Source organism: Lissotriton vulgaris, chromosome 6, assembly GCF_964263255.1.
Source record: "Lissotriton vulgaris chromosome 6, aLisVul1.2, whole genome shotgun sequence".
In the NCBI taxonomy this organism is placed as follows: Eukaryota; Metazoa; Chordata; class Amphibia; order Caudata; family Salamandridae; genus Lissotriton; species Lissotriton vulgaris.
In genome coordinates, this window is record NC_141694.1 from 1,558,662,270 (window position 1) to 1,558,684,730 (window position 22,461).

A 22,461-nucleotide genomic window follows, 5' to 3' on the forward strand; every position below is an offset into this window, starting at 1 on the left:
ACCTCCGTGACGCTGGTCTTGTTTTCCTGTGGTCGTCTTCGCCTCCCTCTTCTCCTTGGCCTTCCAGTAGTCTGCTGGTAATCTGTGGGGGTTGTGGGGTTCGAGTTGGCATCTGCGCTGGGTCAGGCTGCATCCATGTTGCTACGTGCTTTGGCTTGTTTCTGGTGTATTTTTTCTGTGGTTTTTATGGTGCATTGTCCCGCCAGACGTGTGTGATTTGCAGGCCTGTGGCTGGTTTTCGGAACATTTTGTACCGCGTTTGGCCTCATCGTATGTTTTTTTGAGTTCGCGTACCACATTTTTTGCGGCGTGGCGCTTATTTTCACGCAGACATTTACAGCGTTATTTGCTGTCTATCGCATTCTACCACCACGTTGTGAATTCCACGTTGACACAGGGTTATTTTCCTGCAATAGGCTGATTTGTTCAAAGTTGTGTTACGCTAGTCTTGCGGTAGTTATCACACCTTCTTGTGAATATAACCCTCAAATTACAAAACATTGGCTGTTTATAGCCGAATAAAGATTGATTGACCTGACCTACAAAACAAATAGTTTACGTATAAATATTCCATGTCACCACAGCTCTGGCTCCCCTACCTGGGTAAATCATAGGTGTGAATAATTATACTTTGGTACCTCCTTGGTAGGTAGAATCTCCATGCAACAAAGTAATGTACAAAGTTCCCCAAGAGGTAATGCTAGTGTGGCAGGATAGTCTCTTTCTCTAAGGATGAATGTGGAATCAGTAGTCAGGGAACCAAAGGGGTCCCTTGTCGGAACTAGGAAGCCTCACACAACTAATTAGCTGGATGACTTGTTTCATCCCGCACGATGATTGTCTTGCCTCATCAACGGCTTCCTGCTCCAACGTCAAGCCGGCACTGCAATGCCTGACGGGTAACACAAAGTGATACACTTTTATGGAGATCTTTTGTTCCTTGCCGTTGTTGAGTGCGTGTGAGGGGCCTGGGAAGGTGAAGTAGTGAGCGAAGGGAAAGTGTATTAAAAAAGGTTAGTTTAGTCCACTAAGTCAACTTTATTCACGTGGCTAACTGCCTTATTAAAAGAGTGAAAGGAGGGGTACCGAGACCCAAAGTCAATGTAGTTTGGCCTCGTTCAACCCTCGCCTGTGGTCAACATGTTTCATGCCCTATAGGCAATTCTTCAGGACGTAATTGTGCTCATAAACTTAAAAGGAGCCCAGAATGGGCAACAGTGTATGCAATATACAACCTGGTGGGTCAGTAACCAGAGCAGGCCGATGGTCCTGCGTAAAAATCAGACCCTAATAAACCATGGGAAAATCCCCGCAGACTGTTCTTGTGGGACCTGTGCTTCTAGGTGATTACCTGGTCAGCGCGAGGCCAGTGCCTCTAGGAACCTACCCCCACACTCCGGCGTGTCACGACACGCAGAACAGCTGGTTACTGATGCTATACTTTTCTGGCTTTGCTTGTCTGCTGCACTGTACAACACGCATCCAAAGTGGGAAAGCTTTATATTTTGTCTAAGCATACTATCTGGAACTGAAAGGGCACCCTCCGAGCAGAAAACCTATGCTAGGCAGCACACAGACCCCTTTGCACCATGGTGCAAAGGTGTGTGTATGGTGCTATATAGGCAGCCTGATTGAGCGCCTGCAGTAGGGAACAGAGGAGAAATGCCATTTCTTAGTAGATATTGTGGTTTCCTGCTCTCTACCTCTCACACAACGCATCGCAGCAACTTTCAATGCTGCGTTGCGTGACAACTTTGTAAATCTGCCCCGAAGTGACTGTACGTGCTGAGTAATCTTACTGATTTATCTCTATTCTTGTCTAACAACTGAGAACAGTGCCTAGAAGTAGTTCCCTTCTCAATACTACAGAATATAATTTCCATTATTGGTAATATACAAGTTCTATCCAGTGATATTTCCTGCTATTAAATCAGCTTCCTATCCGGGTGAGTTTTCCTCATGCATTGGCTGTTGCTTTGTAATCCATCCAATCAGAAAACCCAGTGTTATTGATTTAAATCACTGAAAATAATGACCGCTTCTTTATATGGATATCAGCAATGTCACATAGTCTAGCTGGTGAGGAACAGTTCCAAGAGTGATCCCATATAGGACAAAAGTACCGTAGGCCACAATAGTAGTAGTTAATAAATTGCTTTGGCATTGTCATGCAGTACATTAAAAAGGCAGAGAAGTGTGACCTGGGTAAAGTGCGGCTTGTGTGCTGCTCGGTGATAATGGAAGCCATTCATCTCTGCTGTGATCAGGAAGCCATTTCCATTTTCCTCATTATGCCTTCCTACAGTGAGTGATTTGAGAAGCATATGAAAGAAAATGAGCATTTGAATGCCGGGTAGAAAAGGTTGGCGTTTTGTAAAATGAACCCAGCAGAATATAAATGCGACGTTTTCGAGTGCTTTTCGTTCAGAGGACTTGGGATCCGAGCTGAGCTAAAGCCATTTTCCTAAATTTGTCTGCAGTAGAAAATTATATATGAGCAAAAAGGAGGGGGCAATGAAGTTGTACATTTCACCACAGGCGCTGTTGCCCGTGCGGTATCGAGCCACGCAGGTTGAGGTATGCATGTTCGTGTGTTTGGTTAAGAAAACTGGACGTGTCAAGTCAATATAGTGATGCACTGGACTGACACGAGGGGGCTGTGAATTACTAACACTTTGCGCCAGGTTTGCGTTACGCTTGTAACGCAAACCTGACGCAAAGTGGTATGCCGGGATTTGCTATCCAATGCAAATCATGATGTGAGTTGGATAGTTTTCCAAAGCAATAAAAAGTTACACAATGCCCTTTTTTTCTTACTTTGCACCGAGTGGGTGTTCCATGAGTGGTACATGGGTGTTCCCAGGCAGTACAATGGATTTCGATGCAAATCCCTATCTACAAACATTTGTAAACATTGACTTGTGCCAAATCTTAGGCCTCCTCAAGGGTGTGTGTGTTGGCGCATGACAGCTTAAAGTGTGCCAGCACAGGGAAGGAGGAAACAGCACCTATCTTAGTAGATATGGCGCTGTTCTGCTCTCTCCCTTTCACTTTATTTGCTGTCCTGCCTGGCATGAATGATTCATAAATCTGGGCCAAAGAGTTATTGAAAGACTGACTGACTCTAATTTATTTGATGATTGATGTGCCAGACATACAATTAGAGAAGTGCTTGTGCTACTGCTAAGGGATCCTTAACAGTGATATTCTCTCTGGTTTATCGCCCCATCATGTTATTTCATCTCCTTTTGAATAAGAGCACGTCTTTTCATTGCTTGACCACACAAATAGGATTAAACCTTGCATTTCTGGGGGAAATGTTGTACTACAGTTTTGTAAAGTCCTGTTAGATATCCTCGTTAAATTCAACTTTGAAATTGGTGCTCTCAAGTGCTTTATGCAATCATTTTTTAAATATATTTTTATTGGTTGTTTTTCCACCTTAGGGAATGAGCCTAGGTAAGTAATATGGAGCAAAGGTTCCAAAGAGTTTTCCCCATTCTGTGTCTATGTGAAAATGCATTAGTACATACTGCCCTATGTCCTTAAACAGCAGGAAGGCCAAAGCATCTGTTGAAACACATCAGGTTTCAAACACATTTCTTTGTAAGCTCCCGTTGATGCTCACCTGCACACAAAGAACCCCTCATACCTTGAGCAACAATGTTGAGTAACCATAGCAAAGCTGCTGCAAATACTAGAATACAACACACATAATTTAGTCAGTCTTCATTAGGGATCACATTTTGTTACACTAGCATTACAATCATTGGCTTTCACAGATCTAAGAAAAAGTCTTCAATAACAGTGGAGAGGACACGTGCTCCAGCGGCTGGAGCTGCCATCCTTGGACAATGGAAAACCGACTCAAATCCACTCTCTAGGTCAACATCCTGTGATTTTCCACAAAAATGTCCAAAACAAAATGTGGGCCATAGTCTGACAATCAACCATTATTCCAGAAGTCCTTGAGTGAATTTGGGAATGACTTCAGGGGTTCCTCTGCACTGTCCTGCTTACAGAATAGATATTCTTTTCCTGGCTGTAGTATTGTGGCTTGACCTCCCTTGGCAATGCCCCATTTCTTAACATTGTTTAACTTCTTTCTTCTACTCACTATTTATGGAGTCACATAGGCGAACACCTGTATCATTCTGCCATCAAATTCCAGTATCCCTTTATTCTGTGATGCTTCAATGATTCTTCTCCGTATTTCAGACCTGTTACCTTTAAAATAGGTGTGGGCTCTATGAGCTTTTTTCCTTTGCAGCTTATAGTCCATAATATTTATCCACAAATGGTGTACAATAATGTTTTCCAGCTCCAGGAGAATTGTGATTCATTTTGCTACAATAATGAATTGGTGCTCCACTTCAGCTCTATGTGGCAGACCCAAGGCCCTTATCTGCTGCATTCACAGGGGCAGATTTATGATGCCCTTGCGCCGCAATTGCGTCACTTTATTTGACGCAACTGCGGTGCAAACAATGCGCCCTATTTACAACGTGACGCATCTAGGAGATGCGTCACGTTGTAAAGCCCTGCGCCATAAGGAGGCGTTCCTGCGCAGGGGGGGGGGCGTTCCTGCGCAGGAACGCCTCCTGAAAGTGGCTGAGTGAAATCTATGAGATTTCACTCAGTCACTTTCTGGCCAATGCTGCGTCAAAACCCTGCGCCTGCTTGAAGCAGGCGTAGGTCTTGATGCAGCATTGTGTAGATGGGGCACCCCCGAGCCTTGCTGGAGCTGCGTCGCGCTTGCGACGCAACTCCAGCAATGCGCCACATTTCCGGCACAGATGCGTCACGCATCTGTGCCGTTTTTGCACCATGGTGCTCCGCATTATAAATGCGGCGCACCATGGGTGGCGTAGCTGTGGCGCACTGTGGCGCACGTTAACTGGCGCATCCCTGGGGATGCGCCAGTTAACTTAAATCTGCCCCTAAGTTTTCAAGGTATTGAGCTGTGTTTGCTAGAGCTCTATTTTGTTTATGTGGATTCCCCCACAATGTTAATAGGCCCACTGCTTCCTCTCACCCCTTCTTCCTGGGAGGAGATGTGTAGTACTTCATCCCTTAGTTCCTGCTTAGGTGACAATACACTGCCTGAGATGCTATGATTATACTATAGAGGCGGCTGCTTTTCTGGGATCCTGCCCTGTATTCATACAAGAGTTCTGCAAAAATAACCTGCATCCCCTCATCAGATAACATTCACATGGGAAAAGCCCATGTTTTGACAGTTAGACGGTCAGCCCTTCCTTGTTCCTCACTCAGCCACGGAGTCCACAGTGTGTTGGTCAATGCTTTCAGAGAAACCCCCATAGTAAAGTCTTTCGAAACTTGGACTTGCTGGTTTTCAGATACCTCATAACACACATCCATTTTGTTTGGGTGCTTGGCCTTGCCCCTCATTCTCTACATCATTTTAATGATCACAGGAAGTGTGTTGTGAAATGCTTGCTATAGCTAAAACCTAAAAAACACTGAAATGCATCTGTTATATCCATACCGTCACCATAATACACCACTCATAATCTCACACATGACATCACAAGTTATATCAACAACATCACTGAGATCATCAATGAAGATACACCCTAGTGAGTTTCCACATCTGTTACATGTGAGTGGAAAATGATATGATACGATATAGAGATTCATAAAGCGCACAGACACTCCACGGAACTAGCTTCATGGTGGTCTGCACAAGCAAAAAATCATCCTTCACCAAGATATAATCTCTAAAAGTTGCTGACAATGGTGTTGTGGTCTGACAATTACACCTACTGTTGCTATGATATTCTTTACTTGTATTTTTAACTGCAGCCAACTTTTTTGTTGTACATAAACTTTACTAGATCTTCTACTTGGTGAACACCACAGTATAGAGGGCACACAATATTGATGACAAAATATCAAAAACAAAATATTGATAGGTAAGTCTAGATTTTCTGTACCTTACTCCACATATATGTACCTTGTGATGCATATCAACAAGGTATCCAGGTGTGGAGTTAGGAATAGTAAATCTATACTTCTCCATATGCACTTACCTTCTAATATTTTGTACCTCAATATTCTTTCCTCAAAATTCTTGTACCAGGATATTCTGAGAGGTTTGTTATTCAATAGTACAATACTGACAGAAGAATTGCAGGCATACATGTACATTTATTGTTGGACAGTTACTTCAGAATTTAAACTGCACTAACCTTAATTCACACACCATGTGCGCAATGGTCATGCAGCGAATCCATTGCATCCATACCTAATGGACTTGACACCTGTCTTTGCCTTGTGCCAAGTGTCACTGCCTCTAGAATCCAGCTAACACAGTTTGCTGTCATATCTAGACGCTGCTGAGCACAGGGCAAAGAGAACCTGCAAGACTTCAAAGTCAATTGAGCTCACTTCTACCTGGCATATATAGGCATGCCAATCATCTGGATGAGGAAGAATACACGAAACGAAGGAGGTTCAGGCCAGGGGCATCACTCTGGCATTAGAGTACTGGAAATTTGTAAAGTGTATTAGTACTTAATAAGGCAACTACACACAGCCGATTGGATCTCATCACTCCTCATCATTACTCACAACACTGAAGAGAATGCTGCATGCCATGATTGTGGATTCCAGCGGCTAAGCATATTATAATTCCATGCCTTTCAGCCCCGACGGAGAAATATTTGGCATTTCATAGCTACATGTCCATATATCTGCAAGGCTATCCAGCAAGTCAATGGCAAGTCACTGCTGCAATAATGCTCCATGTTAAATAGCGTATCATATTCATTCAGACAAGGAGAATATATTGAATTCACAGACATGAGTTGAGTTCTTCGACATGAGTGGATTCCCCATGGGCATAGGGACTATAATTGGTAAATCCTAGGATGAGTCACAGATTTTTGGTGTATGATCCCCGACAATGGATTCAACAGGGTCAACTTCGTATTGATACATGATGCTCAGCAGTACTCAACAAGTAGATGACATGCACTATGAAAGCAGGATTTGTTGGATGAAGTTACACGTACAGAATTCACCCATTCCGCTACTAAAAAAGCAGATGACATAGACTCATAAATGTCAAATATTGATACATACTGATTTTACATTGTAAACAAAATGACATTCAGGTGCAAGTGCAATTTTTTTTTTACCAACAATGGAGGAGTACCCCATAGACGCAAAATATACAATGAAGGAATTTCCTCTGTATCTGGAGCTTACGGCTCAGGTTAGCAATAGTTGCCCCAACCCTTAACCGGACAGTAGTTGTCCTTTTGAGAAGACCCCTCACTCACCAACCTGGTTGGTGACATGCTTCATCATTGGGGTCCCACCCCATAGGCCGAGTGCCCATAGGGTGTGCTACGACACATGGTTACAGTGGAGCGGGTTTCTTGTTTTTTATATGTGCAAAAAGTAATAGTGAAAAGTGTATTAAAAAGGTCCAAGACTACTCACATCAAGACTTTATTCTTGAGTGCTTGATCCCTGTTAAAAATATGTGGCACCAGTGCCTATTTAGGAAGGCTTTGGTGTCTCGAGAAGTGTGGTAAATCTAAAAATAGCGTAGTGTGCTATGTGAATTAGTTAAAAGTAGGTCTACATGTTTCAACCATTTTCAAAATTATTTGGTTTTCGTCAGGACCGTGTGTTTTTGAGCGGGGTAGTACGCACACGCTAAGGCACGCCCTGCCCTCGTTCAAATAAAGACCACAAATTGTGGTCTAATGTAAAAGTGTGTTTAATCCTGGTTCAGGAGAAAAAACCTGTAAGAGAAAAACATATAGGGTTGGGTTCACGTACTGGGGAAGACAAAACAAAGGTACACACTTAATAGATAGTGCGCTTGGTGGGTTCACCAGGACTAAGGTGAAAATGTAACACCTCATGATCAGGTCGTACCCGTGGTCTGTCTATAGTACAAGACAGCGGTGCTCAGGCGGTAATTACCGCAGCGTGGATGTGCTAAACGAAACTAGTTCGTATGCTAGTTGTAGATGTGCTAAACGAAACTGGTTCGTATGCTAGTTGTTGAGATCCGTGAAAAGGGGAGGGAAGTGTGGGAGAGCGATCGGCACTAGTCACGCGGCGTCACAAAACACGCCCAGGCACTACTGGAAGTGATCGGTAAAAATGAGCTTGTGCCTCAAAAAAGCGGGTCGCTTTTGTGAGAATTACGGTATATAGAGTTACAACGTTGCTTACACTTGAAGCGGTAAATTAGTGCTTCATGGGCATCGAGTGTTCCAAGACGGCAAGTATCCATCACCTGTAAATTGCAATAGATGAGAAGCGCACATACAATTAAAATGTCGCCTATCATTAAAAGCATAAGGGTCAGGGATGCAAGACATGCATCGTACATCTGGTCACAGAGTACTTACTTGGGGCTTCTGCTCGTCTTTCATACAAACCTACTTGGTTCTCACTCGGAAATGTCCCGTGGAGTGTTCCGATGCGGCAGCCACGCCAAGAAGTAAACGCTTCGCTACTTCCTGGTTGGGCGTGGCTCCGAACAGAAGCTCCCGGTGGGCCAATCAGAGCGAGGCTCAGGGGCGGTACCCGCTGACGCTTCGTCTGACGTTCTAGTCATGTGGGTATCTTTGTCGCGGTTGTCAGGGCAACCGCTTAGCGGACGAGGCTAAAGTGGAGCCGCGTCCCAGCGGAAAAAGAAGGGGTTTGAAAAAGGGACCGAATCTGGTCTTGACTTTAAAGAAACAAAAGGAAAAGACTATTAAGCCTGAAAAGGAATGAGTTATAAATTATAAGCTAGGCAAGCCGAATGGTGGTCGTAGATTTTGGAGTCTGGGTACATAGACAGAGGTCTAGATGTTGATTTCGATACTGTGAACAGGGCAGGAGTGATCCCAGTTCGTATTGTTATCTCAGGGGGTTAACATGCGAGTCACTCAGGGACATATATTTGGACAAGTGCAATTTTGCCTATAAAGTGCAAGTGCTCATGTTACATATACACATTTTTTTTAGATTTTTTTTAGATTTTGCGTAATTCAGTGCTAAACGTGCAAGTGCAAATTATTGTGCTTTCCACAGCAGAAACTCAAGTGCTGAAGTTGTATTATAAGCATTTCAACATTAGGGTGTAAATGCAGTAATCAGTCATTGTTCTTATGCAATGCAAATGCTATATACTCTTTAGATGTCAAATTTTGATACATATTGGTTTTACCTTGTAAACAACCAACATTAAAGTGCAAGTGCAGGCACAGAGTGACACAGAAATTATGCAAAAAAAAAGAAGCAGAGAACACTGCCTAGTTCTCAAGTTTAGGTGGAAAGCAGCTCCAATACAGAGCACTCTCACCACCAGCGACACTCTAAATTTGCTCATCTCAAATATCTGCTTTTGTATCAAAGTCTTTAAGCATAGAATTAGCACAGTGCCATCCACACCAAGATAGAAAGGGGGAAAGTATTTTGCAATTTCCACAGCAAATTCTGTAAACATACAATTTGCATTCTCAACACCAGCGACACTCTAAACGTTCTCACCTCAAATATCTGCTTTTCTATCCAAGTCTTAGAGCATAGGATTAGCACAGTGCCATTCATACCAATAAAGAAAGGAACAAAGTATTTTGCCATTACCACAGCAAAATCTTTAAGAATAGGATTAGGACAGTGCTATCCATGCCGAGCTGTAAAATGGCCAAAGCCTTTAACCACTCCAGGCACAGTATTACAGCTTTGGATTGGTAAAATACCATCCAAGACAATCTCAAACTATTAAAAGCAACATCTGACATGTGGTTCGCTCTCATTAGAGCTCTTCTGAGAGGTATTGCCTTGTCCAGATTCAAGAGAACTTTCAGTATAAGTCAAAACAAAACCCTTTCAGGCATGGAGTGACACATAAATTATTTAAAAAAAAGAAACAGAGAAATCTGGGTAGTTCTCATGTTTAGGTGGAAAGCAGCTCCAATATCGATCACTCTCAACACCAGCGACACTCTAAATTTGCTCACCTCAAATTTCTGCTTTTCTATCAAAGTCTTTAAGTTTAATCATAGGATTAGCACAGTGCCATCCACACCGAGATAGAAAGGGACAAAGTCTTTTGCCATTTCCAGAGCAAAGTTTTAAAGTATAGGATTAGCACAGTGCTATCCATGGCGAGCTGTAAAAACTAAAGATTACAGGGATGTAGTAGTTAGGGTCATATTTCACTCTTACAAAACCAGTGATATTAGGCAGTTATCATTACCTCAGCTAACGATAACTTATGCCCCCCAATCCACTAATTATGACCTCACATAATAAGTCACTCATGACATTGTCAGTGACATCACTGATGACAATACTAATGACATCTTAAATGGAATTACTGATGACACCATCCAGGGAGTGTAAGTATTTTGTACGAGTTTATGATTGTTAAACATACATACTAAGAAACTACAAAAGTTAAAGTAGTATAGTGCACCACCCTCCTATATTTACATGAATGCCCCCAGGACCTGGCCCACCTGGGGGCCTGTATTAAATGAAATGAAGAAGCCTGTGCTTTGTTGTTTTTTACATTTTCAGCAGGAATGGCAGATCCAGCTGTGTTTTTAAAAAAAGGGTTTTTTTGGTCCTGGAAGGTTTCTTTGGGACTCTGAAGAGGCCTAGGAGCTCAGGGGGTTTCTAGCCTGTGCTCAGGGTATTTCTAGCCTGCCTCCTTTTCTTTGTTTTTAATGTTTCTTCTTGTGACTTGGTTCTACTGAGTCACAAGATAATGGTCAACACTTCCTGGTTTGAAGTTTTGGCAGTGAATCTGATCTCAGCACGATATATATATATATATATGTATATATATATATATATATATATATATATATATATATATATTCACTGAAAAAAACATACTGATGCAAATAGAAACCAGCAGGAGAAAGCAACAATGAATGGTATTGTCATGTGTAAGTGTAATCTCAGCTGTGTGGTGCGCGATGTTCGTGTCAGCCACCTGCGCTGGGTTATAGGAAGTGTTGTAAATCCTCCGTGGTGTTGAGAACTGCAGGTGCCTTGGTGTTGAATTGTAAAATATATCTACTCTTCAACTGTCTCAAGAGCCTTTCCCTGTTGCCACCCCGCTTAAGTGGCGGAACACAATCAAAGACAGAATATTATTATTATTATTATTATTATTTATTTTTGTAGAGCGCATAGTCACCCTGAGGTATCCCAGCGCTAGGAACCCTAACTCTACAGTTCAGTGGGCCAGGGGCAGAGGGAAAAAAAAGGGGGGGGGACAAAGACTCATAATAAGGGAAAAGCATAAAACATTAGGGGAAAAGATGAGTCTTTAGCTGCTTCCTGAAGCGCAGGTATTGTGATTCGAGTCGCAGGCCGCGGGGGAGCGAGTTCCAAAGGCGTGCAGCTTGGACCGAAAAACGTCTTCCTCCTGATCGGAGCCAGGCCTATGGAACTCGCTCCCAGTTCACATTCGAGCTCTTGAGGATATGTTCGCCTTCAGGCAGGCGATTAAAACTTTCCTCTTTCCAGTTTCTAGCTAAATCCTTTGTGTGTTATGTTACAGCATCTGTCAAAGCGCCAGGACGCCCCTTTGCTGGGGCAGCTGTGCGCTATAGAAATTTTAATAACATAACATAACATAACATAACATAACATCGGGCTTTCTTGAATCTGGGGGTGGTAATGAAATTTTTGGTGTCTGAACGGAGGGATCTTGTAGCTTTATAGGGAGTGATGAATTTACTGAGGATTGGGGGGCCTTGATTTTGCAGTGAATTGTGGACTAGGCATAAGGCCTTGAATTTGACTCGTTCCCTTATGGGGAGCCAATGGAGGAGTTTGAGAGCCGGTTTAGCCGAGGTTCTGGCAGGGGTGTTTGTGATAATCCGGGCCGCGGTATTCTGGATTCTCTGAAGCTTGTTGAGGGTCGCTTCAGGAGCGCCTAGATAGATCACATTACTGTAATCCAGCCTCGATATAATTAGGCCTTGGATTAGTAATTTTGGGAGCTGAAGGGTAAGAGGGGTAGGACTTTCCTCAGAGATTTCAGGAGGCCAAAGCAGGTACCGGCTACCTTCTTTGCCTGTACAGTGAATGAGAGGTCAGTGTCGATCCACACACCCAGACTTTTTACCTCGGCTTTTGGGTCGGGGGGGGGCCCAGACAGGCTGGCCAGATGTTCGGGGAGAGTGAGATTCCTTTCGGGCCAAGAAGGAGGACTTCAGTTTTCGTCCCATTTAGTTTTAGGGCTGACCTATTCATCCAATCGTGGACCTGCGTGAGGCAGTTGAATAGGTCAGCTGTTTGTTGTCTGGGGTGGGACAGGGATACCACTAGTTGTGTGTCGTCAGCATAGCTGACGACGCTCACTCCGAATGGGGTGATGACTTCCTCCAATGTGGACATATAGATATTAAATAATGTGGGGCTCAGGGAGGAGCCCTGAGGCACACCACATTGGAGGGGCATTTCGGAGGAGCGGGCGTTCTTCTCCCAGATCTGGTAGGTCCGTTGGGCTAGAAAGGATGAAAGCCAGGATAGGGCAGAGCCTTCCACACCAACTCTTTTGAGTCTTTTAATAAGGAGTTGGTGGTTAACGGTATCGAACGCCGCGCTTAGGTCGAGGAGGATCACTGCCACTGATCCTCCCCCATCCAGTAGCGCTCTGGCCTCCTCTACCGCTGCCAGGAGGGCGATGTCAGTGCCCTGCCCTGGTCGAAAGCCCGTCTGGGAGCTTTTTAGCTTGTTGTTGACCTCCAGAAACTGGGAGAGTTTCCTATTGACCAATTTTTCAGCAATTTTGCTGACTCCTGGGAGTAGGGAGATGGGTCTGTAATTAGCCAGATTTTCAGGGTCGAGAGATGGTTTCTTTAATAGGGCTTTTACGACGGCCGTCTTCCAACTCGGGGGTACAGCTCCCTGTTGGAGTGAGGCGTTGATCACATGAGTGAGAGGGGGAATGATCGTGGGGGCTACCTCCTTGAGGATCCGGAGTGGGGCGGGGTCCCTGGGGGAACCGCTTTTTATGGATTTAAGCGTGTTTCCTACTTCTTCCGTTGTAACTTGGCCCCACGAAGAAAGACAAGTAGGTGATGTAGGGTATGAGAGAACGGTTTCTTCGCACGGACTCGAGGGGGGAATTGAGGCCAGAATTATTTGGATTTTGTCATGAAAGAAATTCGCCAGTTGTTGGCATTTCTCCTGATCGGCTTTGGGATCGGAGGGGTATCCCGGTCCCTGTTCTGGGGTTTTTAGAAGCTCTTTAAGGATGGCATATGATTCCTTACTAGAGCTTCCAGCTTTCTCTATTCTCTCCTGGAAGAAAGCGCTTTTGGTTTTTCGGATGGCGGTTTTATAGGATAGAAGAGAGGTGGAGTAGATGTTTTTGATAATTTCCGATTTGTCTCTTCTCCAGGAGCGCTCCGTTCTCTTACACTCCTGGCGCAGAGCTTTGAGCTCAGGGGTGTACCATAGCGCAGGAGATAGTCTTTTAGGATGTTTAAGGGTCGCAGTTTTTGGGAGCAGTGTATCTAGGGAGGAGGTAATCCACTCATTAAACTGCTTGTCAGCCATGGCGGGGTCAGAGGAGAGCTCGGGAATGGAATCTGTAAGGGCGGCGGCCCATTCCTCAGGTGCCAGTTTGCGCCATCGTCGGTCGGTTACCTGGATTTTTGAGGTTAGGGGGTTCGTGGTGGGAGTTTCCCAGGAGATAGGGACCAAAAAATGGTCCGTCCATGGGAGGATCACGGGTGGTTTGGTGGTGATGGTTTTTTTTTTTTTTTTTTTTTGTACGTAACAAGGACCCCCTGATGAGGATAGGACTCCTGGGTCAGGGACAACAATTTCTTGTGAAAGTAAATACCCAGGCAGGCTAGAGAAGCAGAAGGCTGGCTGACTATAATAGCAATATTCATAAAAACACAATTTTTATAATAAAAATAATCTAAGCAATGGACTGAAATGATATCAAAAAATATTCTTTAATATAAATATATAGGATAAACATATACATAAAAATAAGCAAATTTACACAATAGACAAATTACTCTGAAGTTCATATATACATTTTTTAGGAAAACTTCATGTAATATAAAAAGGGAGTTCTTATTTCTTTCATAATATTCTCTAACTGTAGAGAATGGGGCTGTATATCGTGTGTCTACGCGTTTCGACAAGCACAGTTGTCTTCGTCAGGACAGAAAACGGGTAATCAGCCGCTTTATCTAAAATAATTGGAAATCACATGGATATCGGGTAGTCGCAGGGAGTAAGGCACCTCTCATTCGTAAAAATCAGAAATGATATGTGATACTGATTAAACAGCATTCACTGTTAGCATCTTACTGCTACCTATTATTACTCTTCATCTTGTATTTATTAAAATGGGAAGGCAGAAAAACGGAAGGAAGGTTCAGGCTTTCAAATACATACTGTTCGTCGTTTCACAATTTTGACCTTCAAGATATGTTTGTCAAAAAATCCGGGAGCCCAAATGCAATCCTTGTCGGCTCCTGATTGGAGACGTGATGCAGCCGATGCAATCCGTGTACTTTAAGATAAAGTCTCTTCGATGTTTCCTTTTTTTTAATACCGTATGGGTCCTCGGTAATGGATGTAACAGCGTGTCGACCTTCCGTGGAGCTTCCTTCCGTCACGAGTGGTTGGATCCAGTTTGCGCCATCGTCGGTCGGTTACCTGGATTTTTGAGGTTAGGGGGTTCGTGGTGGGAGTTTCCCAGGAGATAGGGACCAAAAAATGGTCCGTCCATGGGAGGATCACAGGTGGTTTGGTGGTGATGGTTGCTATATTGGTGAAGATGGGGTCCAATAGGTGTCCCTTCTCATGGGTGGGCTCGTTGTTCACCAGTCGGATATTTAATGATGTTAGGTCTTGCCGAAGGTCAGAGGCTAACCGATCCGTAAGATCCATGAAATGGAAGTTTATGTCACCTAGCATAAGAAAGTTGGAGGTGGACGAAGCTAGTTGTGACACTGATTCGATGACGGCGTTAATAAAGTTCCCAGGAGCGCCTGGGGGGCGGTAGATCAGTAGCCCTGCCAGGGAGTGAGCTGGGGAGGTTTGGATGGAAAATTGACAGCTCTCGCAGTCCTCGATAAAGGCGTTGGAGGTCCTGCAAGTGAATTGTTCCCTGAAAATTATAGCTACCCCCCCTCCTCTCCCTTTGGGTCTGTGTAAGGCTTGACAGAGATACCCTGGGGGAAGGGCCGTAACGATGTCTGAGTCGGTGCTGTCTGATAGCCATGTTTCCGTTAAGAACAGTAGGTCGAGATCCTGATCTTGAATTAGTAGATTGGTTTCGATCGCATGTTTAGGGAGGGAGCGGCAGTTAAGGAGTCCCATCTTTAATGCAGGTTTTGTCGAGTTCAGGGGGGTCGGATTGCAGCGCATACAATTAGAGAAGGTGTTACCTTCGGTGTGCGTGTGGTAGCAGGCCAGAGTTTTCTTAGGTTGCAGGGCGCGTAGTGCGTCTCCCGTATACATCACTCGCTCCTGAGGGCCACCTGGCAGAGTCACTGGGCCTGGTGCCGTCTGGGCCCGGACGGGCCCAGACGGGCTTGCCTTTGGCGCGCCTTCGGCGCGCTGACGGCGCGCCCGCTGCGCCCGTCCGCTGCGCTCCCTGAACTGACACATAATTTATGGGCGGAAAGAGTATTGGTAGGAGGTGGGCGTGGCCACCCGGAGGGGGCGTGTCCTGGCCTCCTCGCGGCCGGTAATGGCGGCGTGCGCGTGGGTCCTGTGTCGCACAGCGCTCAATCGGCTGTTAGCAGTGACACAGGTGAGTGCAGGGGGAGCAGTGCAAAGTGGTTTAAAAAAAAAACACAGATTCGACAGTTTAAAAAAAAGATAACAATCAATTTGTCTTAGCGTCGCTCCCGGCTTCCGCCTCAGGAGAATTAGGGTCAAGTGCAGCTCTCGTGGTCAGAGCGCGCTTATATATGTTTTGGTAGGAGGTGGGCATGGCCACCCGGAGGGGGCGTGTCCTGGTCTCCTCGCGGTGGTAATGGCGGCGTGCGCGTGGGTCCTGTGTCGCACAGCGCTCAATCGGCTGTTAGCAGTGACACAGGTGAGTGCAGGGGGAGCAGTGCAAAGTGGTTTTAAAAAAAAACACAGATTCGACAGTTTTAAAAAAAGATAACAATCAATTTGTCTTAGCGCCGCTCCCGGCTTCCGCCTCAGGAGAATTAGGGTCAAGTGCAGCTCTCGTGGTCAGAGCGCGCTTATATATGTTTTGGTAGGAGGTGGGCGTGGCCACCCGGAGGGGGCGTGTCCTGGTCTCCTCGCAGCCGGTAATGGCGGCGTGCGCGTGGGTCCTGTGTCGCACAGCGCTCAATCGGCTGTTAGCAGTGACACAGGTGAGTGCAGGGGGAGCAGTGCAAAGTGGTTTTAAAAAAAACCACAGATCCGACAGTTTTTAAAAAAGATAACAATCAATTTGTCTTAGCGTCGCTCCCGGCTTCCGCCTCAGGAGAATTAGGGTCAAGTGCAGCTCTCGTGGTCAGAGCGCGCTTATATATGTTTTGGTAGGAGGTGGGCGTGGCCACCCGGAGGGGGCGTGTCCTGGTCTCCTCGCGGCCGGTAATGGCGGGGTGCGCGTGGGTCCTGTGTCGCACAGCGCTCAATCGGCTGTTAGCAGTGACACAGGTGAGTGCAGGGGGAGCAGTGCAAAGTGGTTTTAAAAAAAACACAGATTCGACAGTTTAAAAAAAAGATAACAATCAATTTGTCTTAGCGTCGCTCCCGGCTTCCGCCTCAGGAGAATTAGGGTCAATTGCAGGTGCTCTAGGTTATTGTTGTGCACCTCCTTAAAGTGCCTCGCTACAGGGTAAGCTGGGTCATTATTCACTATAGCCCTGAGGTGTTGGAGTATGCGGAGGTGGACCTGGAGCTTAGTGCTCCCAATGTAGCGAAGTCCACAATCGCACTCAAGCATATAGAAAGCAAATTCTGTCCTGCATTTCAATCTGTGTTTAATAGTAAGTGTGTCTGAAGGTCGATTCAACCCTGGTCAAATTCTTACCAAACTTACACGCTCTGCAACTCAGACACTTGACAAAACCCTTTACGTCAGCTAGCCAGTTTTGCGTGGTGATGACCTCTGGACTGTTTCTGACCAGAGCATCTCCCATGGAGAACGCTCTCCTGTATGTGATGTCTGTTTTTTGTGCTAACAAACTCCCCATTGTGGGGTCAGATTTTATAATTTCCCAATGTATATATATATATTGCTCTTTCGTTTGCTTGGATTTACCCACTGCCTCCAGAGCAGAGGGCGCGTCGGCGAACTGACCTTCCAAGCATGATCCGGTAACATTCAGCGCCCCTTCCTTGCAAAACAGGAATGCCGACGCTATGTCTTTGCACAAAATTTCTTCATTTGTCAGCTGAAAACTGCTAGAAGCGTTTCGCCTGCTCTGCATGCTTGCTCACTAACATTTTTCATAACGTTTTGCCACCATTTGAACCTTGTGCAGTTGCGTTGTCATATAGATACTTCTTTCCTATATACTGTGTTAAGTTAGCATGAGCTTATTAAATGTTTAAACGCCATTTTTCCTTTGGCTTTAGTTGCACAAGACACATACTTGTTATTATAGCTTTCAACCTAGAAGAGCGATGTGATTTACTTGAGAATAATATGTTATTGCTCTGATATCAGTTTTGCTTGGTACACTGTCTGCACAGTGAGTGCTGAAACTTCTAAGAATAACTCGACACAGTGTTGTTGTGAGGTCTGATCTTCGCACCACCTTAGACATAACACACATGCAGTTGCTGCCAACATCGGGCTCTAAGCGGGTTTAAGATAGAGTTACTGGCAATGCAAAAACACACTTGATGATGCCTCGCGTACAGAGAGCTGGTGGAAGATGATGTGATCCTCTGCCACTGAGATTTTGAGGTATGGGCCCGCCCTGCTAAAACCCAAAAGAGACCTTCATAGATATAATATAGGGAGGGTGAGAAATGGGTGTTGTTAATTCCTATTCATTTCAGCATTTTAATATGCTATCACCGTTTGCTTACTATGGACGAGTAACTATGCTGATAACTTTGATTCTTATAAAATGTTTGCTTGTATTATATAAGATACTGCGTTTGAGAACCCTGCATTAGTAAATAAATATTTCAAATATGCACGTGTCCTCTTTTACTCCACGTTCTGGTTTGAAATGATTATAGAGCGAAAGAGTGTTCATGTGTTCCACGATACCTTAGGTATTCTAAGTTCATGTTCTGGTTTGTCTAAGCATTGGGAGTTTGTTATGACTAATGAGACACTGTAGCTAGCTCGGTTAGGGGATTTTGGGTACTGAGGTGAGTTTTGGGTCACCCTAATTCACTGAGGTTCCAAATCTCTATGCACAGTTCTGTAGGAGAACGGAATCCCTGCTACAGCGTGTCACATGATAAAACCAACACTATTTATTAATTGGTAGTTATCACGTGACACGCAACTGCACAAGGTTAAAATGGGGAGTTGGGGAGCCTGACTTAATTTTAAAGCACAGGACCTTGGGCGTCAGCAAAGAAAAAGATGACAGGCAATTGCCCTCCATGATGTCCACCCCACCAGACACAGCTTTCTCAATGGGAACTGCCTCCTTAGAAAGGCCTTGATAAATCTGCTCCACTTTATTCACAAAGTGGTGCGCTAATACCTCGCATTGATGGTTGGAGGTTATAGGGGAGGCACTGGTAGTGCCCGCACTCTTCATATTTTTGAGCAGGGAGAAAATTGTCTTTGCGGGATTGGAACTAGCCAGAATCTTATTAGCTTCAAATTCCGCCAGAGCTCTTCGAATGAGCTTATAATATTCCTTAACCGCCGCTCGATATTCTAATTTTGTGGAGGCCTCGTAGGAGCGGCACCAAGCATGCTCCAGCTGCTTGCACCCCTTCTTTGCCTGCGTTAGAGAGTCATTGAACCATGGGTTCGATGGCCCACGTCCTTTTCCACCCCATTTGGCCGGGATACAACTATCCAAACCGGCCAACAGCCAGTCTTGAAAACACAAGTTCGCCCCTCAATATCTGCGGGAAGTTGGGGTCTATGCTCCGCTAACCAGGTAGCTAACACATCATGGTCCAACTTATGCCAAGGCCGTTTTTTCACTGGGGCCTGATGGGACACATCAACTCTGCCCTGCAACTGCAGAGAGAATGTGACCAGTGAATGATCCGCCGGGGCCTGAGGAGCCGGGGGGAAGGTTTTTAAACAACAAAAATTAGAAAAAATGGGGTCTAACAAGTGACCAGCCACATGTGTGACCTCAAGAACATGTTGCGACAACTGGAAAGCTTCCAAGTCTGCCAAAAAACTGGTAATCTCGGCCTTCCCCCTTCTCAAGATGAAGGTTGAGACACTCCAGGATGGCAAAGTTTGCCGCCTTGCTGGCCAATTGTCCAATTTTGCTCACTAGATCTTCTCGAAACAGACCTGACGGCCCGGGGGGTCTATAGATTAAGAGACCGGACATTGTGAAGTTGCAGCTAAGACTAATTTTAAACAAAGCACTTTCACAACCCGCTATCCCCTCCTTGCCCAGGCTAACAGCATAGGCTTCCTTAGCCAACACTGTGATGCCACCCCCCCCACTTCCCCCCCTCTCTGTTAATACTTTTTAGCACATAACAGTCAGGGAGGGCTAACCACGGCTCCGCCACTGCGTCCTGGGTGAGCCAGGTTTCTGTAAGAAAGAGAACATCAGGGGACTTATCTATTAAGAGGTCAAATACCTCAGCATGGTGCCTCACCAAGGAACGACAGTTAAGGCTAAGGAACCTGTATTCAGTGAAGTTGGGTAAACATGAAGACTGCTCCCCTGAATCCAGCTTGAAAGCACAGAGTTCACACTCAAAAGTCGGCTCCAGAAAGGCCCAAGGTAACGAAAGGCACTTTGAGGCCATACCCAGAAGCTCTTCCCATGTATATCTGAGCAATTCACCAGTAAATGATGCAGGGGTCCTGGGGACAGGTGACGGCCCAGCGCAGATGGGAACAGACAGACTTGCCTTAGGAGTGCCAGCGGCATGCCCGCTGCGCGCGTCCGCTGCGCAGGCGCCTAAATGTCCACATTTATAGTGATAGTGGTGATCAGGCAAGCGAGGCTGCAACCACTAGCCTGCTAACCCACCGGTCCCTCCCAAGATGGCGGAAACACCCAAGCCACTCCGGGGAACCGCAACCGGCTGTCCAAGCCCCCGCCCGATTTGAGCAGAGCCTTCCCGCCCTTTCCACCAAAACGTTTCCCCCTGGAGACAGCAACAAAAGACTTTATAAAAAACGGCGCAATTAGGTGAGAGCACGTAAAATTCAATCAACAGCAATGCGATAAAACAATGGCAGCAATGCAACAAATAATATAGATGAATGCTAGCTAAGCTCCTGGCTCACGCCTCAGGGGTCTGGTGGCTTCGCAGGCACCTAAGTGTCCACATTTATGGTGATAGTGGTGATCAGGCAAGCGAGGCTGCAACCACTAGCCCACTAACCCACCGGTCCCTCCCAAGATGGCGGAAACACTCCAGCCACTCCGGGGAACCGCAACCGGCTGTCCGAGCCCTCGCCCAATTTGAGCAGAGCCCTCCCGCCCTTTCCATTAAAACGTTTCCCCCTGGAGACAGCAACAAAAGAATTTTTATAAAACGGTGCCATTAGGTGAGAGAACGTAAAATTCAATCAACAGCAATGCGATAAAACAATGGCAGCAATGCAACAAATAATATAGATAAATGCTAGCTAAGCTCTCGGCTCATGCCTCAGGAGTCTGGTGGCTGCGCGGGCGCCTAAGTGTCCACATTTATAGTGATAGTGGTGATCAGGCAAGCGAGGCTGCAACCACTAGCCCGCTAACCAACCGGTCCCTCCCAAGATGGCGGAAACACTCCAGCCACTCCGGGGAACTGCAACCGGCTGTACGAGCCCCCGCCCGATTTGAGCAGAGCTCTCCCGCCCTTTCCACCAAAACGTTTCCCCCTGGAGACAGCAACAAAAGACTTTTTAAAGATCGGCGCGATTAGGTGAGAGCACGTACAATTCAATCAACAGCATGTCCAACAAACTAAAAATACAAAAGGCAGTGTATGTGACAGTTGTATATAAATAAGTATACCTAACACTCAGTGATTGTATTAGTGACTGTATGGATAACTCTATATTTGTAATAGTGATTTTTTAACACACTAAGTATGACTTTCTAACTATATAAATAAATAAAGTGGTGTTTGTGTAAGTGTGTAGCTTAGTAAATATAAGTATGATTCATTATTTGCAAGTGAGTAGGATTTATGCATTAGCGAATAGCATGTGTGCTGGTGTGTAATGTTGATGTAGGTGTATAAGTATATTTCATAGTATTCTATTGATCTTTGTTAGCATGTATTACTGAATGTATATGTAAGTGTTTAGACGTGTGTATAGATGTAGGAATCACTAAGTGGGTTTTTAGAAACTTGTATCAGTGTCTCACTGGTTTCAAACATGATACTCCATATTTTATAATGTGTGTTGAAAGGTTATGCTACTGTATGATGAGGTGTATCAGCTTGTCACATGGATGATGTAATCAGTGATGTCATTTGAGATGTCATCAGTGATATCATTAGTGATGTTACTGACCATGTCATGAATGATGTAATATGTGACATCATCAGCAGTGGATTTCGGGCGCGCGAGTTATAGTTAATACAACTAACTATAACGGGGGAATTTCAATGGATTTATACGAGTGAAATGTCCAGCTAACTATACCACCCCTGAAACCTATGGTTTTTTTCAGTGAATTTTGAAGGTTTTTTAAATGCTAATTCATAACTATAACTTTTCTGAAACCTGGTTTTTTCAGTGAATTTCAAAGGTTTTTTAAATGCTAATTTCTAACTATAACGTTTCTGAAACTTATGGTTTTTTCAGTGAATTTCTAAGGTTTTTTAAATGCTAATTCATAACTATAACATATGCAAAACCTATGGTTTTTTAGTGAATTTCAAATATTTTTGAAATAATAATTTTTAAATATATTTATAGTTTTTTTGTATATTTTCTAACTACATTTTTTAAATCTTTTTATTTTTAGATGTTATTTTTTAAAGTACATTACACATTTTTTAATAATTGTTTTTTATTATATATTGTTCATAATATACTTAAATTAGTTGTATTCTTTTTTTTCGGAGTTGCGCACCCTACGAACACCCTGCTCTTTTACTGCGTGAAATGTGTCAGCCATTTTAGGGTCGCTATCTAGGATCCGTGAAGGGTGTGCGACGGGTATGACTTTTCCAACGCGGTTGCTATGCGACCAGTGCGCGACGCTTGGCGCATACACGAGATGTACTTATTACGTGACATGAGGGACGCGCGGTAGCGCATGACGTCATATGCATATCAAACGCGGTGGGTGTGCGACTTCCACTATTTATTTAATGTTGGAAAACTCATTTATATAT